This window comes from Helianthus annuus, chromosome 11, assembly GCF_002127325.2.
Source record: "Helianthus annuus cultivar XRQ/B chromosome 11, HanXRQr2.0-SUNRISE, whole genome shotgun sequence".
In the NCBI taxonomy this organism is placed as follows: domain Eukaryota; kingdom Viridiplantae; phylum Streptophyta; class Magnoliopsida; order Asterales; family Asteraceae; genus Helianthus; species Helianthus annuus.
Window position 1 is genome coordinate 92694378 of NC_035443.2, and position 3759 is coordinate 92698136.

Consider the following 3759-nt stretch of genomic DNA (forward strand, 5'->3'; position numbering starts at 1 on the left):
ACGTCTAACCGAAACAATTCGAAACGAATACCCGAACAATACCAAATCTTTTTTTTAATTACCATCTAGTGTTAATTGGATCATTATGGACTAGTAATGGTCACTTAACACCTTCTTAACACATTTATACACTTGAAACATTTAAACACCAAAACACCTAAACTTTGCTAAAAGTTTCTAACACTTTAAACACTTAATAACATTTCAACAATTCAAGACCCCCCCCCCCCATGTTGTGAACGTTTTTAAGTGGGTCCCACACCCTTCCCTACTCTTTTTTTTCAACTAGTTACCACAAATATCTAGATATTTTTACTCCATGTTGCAAGTTGATGCAAGTGGTGAAAGATGATCATTACTAACAACTAGTTACTTCATTTTCTAACCATTTCATCACAACTTTTAAACCATCCATTTTCACACACAAACTCTCTCATCATCTTGATCCATTTCACCAAGAACACCATAAAAACCCACTTCACTTTAGTCATTTCTTTGATGATCAAGATGATTTTCTATGGAACCAAAGATGATCTAAAGCACTTACAAGCTAAAGCAAGTATTTTCATCCATTCAAGAGCATTCTACCATCAAGATCATCATCTTCTTAGTTCTTAATCATCCTCTAGATCATCCCTAGCCTAGTGCTAGAAGTAAGCTTCTAAATCTATTTTTTTTTTCATACTTATTTATGATTATGATTGTTTTATAACTAGTAAAAAAAAACTAAATAATCATACATAATAATATGAAGATATAAAGAAGCAAAATAATAATCATGATATAAAAGGGTGTTTATGTTGTGATTTATTGATGATTACTTGCGTATTTGCTCTAGTTTTGATGATTAGCATACCAATAACTTGTTAGATGATGTTTAAAAACATAATCTAACAAGTGTACATGAAAATGTTTAAGGGTTTTGTTAAACATAAAAGATTAGATGGATGATCATGATCTGTGTTTTTGTTAAAGTATATAAAGTTTTTAACTAAAAATAATACTTTTACAAGATTATGAAAAGTAACATACAAGTTGAGATTTTTATAAAACTTGATGAAACTAGAAGTAAACGTGGATTTTAATCTAGTAAACATATGAAATGATCATACCGAAAACCCTACATAATTAAGAGTTCATCTTGATAAGTTTATGTTATAAATCTCATAAGTTTTTATTAAGAAAACTATGAGAAGATTAGTGGTGATTTTATAAGAAAAAGATATGTTTTTATTAAACATGGAAAAGTTCATATTTCTAATAAAATATGGTAATTTTTTTTCTCTTAAAAATCATAAGTTATAAAAACTATTATTTTTGACAAAATCTTTATTAGATTAAAAGATTCTAAAGAATAGTTTTTATAAAAGCAAAGTTTGATATAAATATATATTTTGAGAAAATATATATTTAGTTAACTTAACAACTTATGTGCTATGTGTTATTTGTTTGTATTAGTTATATTTATGATAACTAGAAACTTGAATACAATGATACAAATGAACACAATGTACATTTTGACTAAAGTCTTACAAGACTACATTTAAATACATCTTATAAAACACCTTACGGACATTCCAAGCTTTCGAACACAACTTATGGTCAAAACGGACGACGGGCGAATCTATGAACATATCGCCATTCCGAGGGAGTTACTACGACGTTTAGGCGATCTTTCGGCGCGAATACATACAAATCACCGACAACAAAATCCGGATGTTTTGAAACTTACAAAAACTATTATGTATTCTTTTAACTAAAAAGCCTATACTTAGTAACTTTTATAAAAAATGAAAGAATATATTTTTAACACATGGGCTTATTTTATAACAAATGGGATTATTTTACATATGGGCCTATTTTATATAAATGGGCCTATTTATGATACAAATGGGCTATTTTACAAAAGAGCTTATCATCCTAATTGGGCTTAACATAAATACATGGGCTAAGCCCAATATCAAGACTCATGGGCTAAGCCCAAAACCCAACATATGGGCCAAGGCCCAATAACATTAAGCCCAATAACATTTAGGCCCAACACTATTGAGGCCCAACACTATTGAGGCCCAACACTATTTAGGCCCAACACTATTGAGGCCCAACACTATTGAGGCCCAACACTATTTAGGCCCAACACTATTTAGGCCCAACACTATTGAAGCCCAACACTATTTTGGCCCAATAACATGAATTCTTGGGCTAAGCCCAATGACATATAAATTGGTAAAAATACAATTATACAATTTATTCATACAAGACATGAAATCAAGAGGACAAGACCCGATGATACAACTCACGAGATACAAGAATATATATTTGGCGAAATATATACACTAAACAGTTATCAATTAATACATCTAAGACACAGTTCAATGAATAACAAAGACATACAATTCTTAACACATATTCAAGATAAAAGACTTGTACTCAAGTCATTACAAGACCGAAGTGTCTAACAAATATAGAACGTTTGTAGGTGGTGATACTATTCAGGACGACCGTACGTCAGATCACAGTTACTTACCATTCACGGACGCAATTCTGTGAGTTCATGTCCCCTATTCATTTAAATGTGTTACAACTTTACAACTATCGGGGAAAATACATGTTCAACGTATGTTAAAGTTAAGGAATGAAACACCTTAGATCATGTGCGAATTAGGGTTATACATCTAAGCACCATTAATCCAGTTTGGACCTAGGTACAAGTGGTTAGATCTAATGGGTTTTGGCGAGCCCCACTCTTGGTCGTGGACCCATACGGAAGAGTGCTTTTGTGTCCCAGTCGATAGGAATCGGCATAAAATCGTCTAGGGTTGGATTGCTTCCTAATTCGTCACACATATTAATGTCCTCGCGAAACATTAATGATCAACGATTTCATTGACGCTTGACATACTACATCATTACATACAGATACATCTTATACAACTCACATTTTATGGATACAGTTTATACAACTCACATTTTATGGATACATTTTATACAACTCACATTTTACAGATACATTTCATACAAATCCCGTTTTACAAATACATCTCATACAACTAAACTGCATGAACTCGCCAACTTTTGTTGATGTTTTCAAACTTAACATGTATTTCAGGAAATTAGTGGACCATGCAGACATTTCAATCAAGGAAAGCAAGTATCAAGACTCCATGCCACCATTTGAAGGGTTTGCTCATTATATACCGCCTCTTTGCGGTGATATAGTGGTCAAAGCCTTAACATTTAAAGACTTACATTTTAATGTATAAAACAATGACAACTTATTTTCATTTGATGGTTTGTAACCAATACGTTTAACTTATGTTGCGTTCTTTTGAAACGATTATGACAATGGCATTGGAGCTTGTTTTTATTCATTTAGTATGTTCACTTATATTGTTATGCAATGAGAACCGATCAGATCACACCTCGCGCTTCCGCTATGAGCGGGTGTGACACCAAGGGCATCCTTAATCTTGAGATCAATTTTTGGGCCATAAAAGGCGTGGCCTTCATCAACTTCATAAGACCGTCCTTTATCATCCAAGGCATCTTTCCATGTGCACGTTGCTTTCACCCATATATCACCATCACCTACCGCCTTCTTGGGTTTAGTTGAAAGGTTGACTTCATACGTGTCGAAATCAACAATACAAAGTAATCAACACGTAGTATGCACAAAGGCCAAACTTAAAAAAATATATATAAAAGAAAAACTGAGAGCGATGTTACAACGACGTCTTTTGAGCCATCAACATCAATAAC

The 3759-nt window shown here is 32.7% G+C and overlaps 1 long non-coding RNA gene across 1 annotated transcript; it reads left to right on the forward strand.

Moving 5' to 3' along the window:
• Nucleotides 1-228: 228 nt before the first annotated feature.
• Nucleotides 229-3149, forward strand: LOC118483799. The gene is made up of 3 exons (XR_004871651.1): nt 229-653; nt 2480-2546; nt 3110-3149. It is a non-coding gene; the product is annotated as an uncharacterized LOC118483799 (long non-coding RNA).
• The last annotated feature ends 610 nt before the right edge of the window (nt 3150-3759 follow it).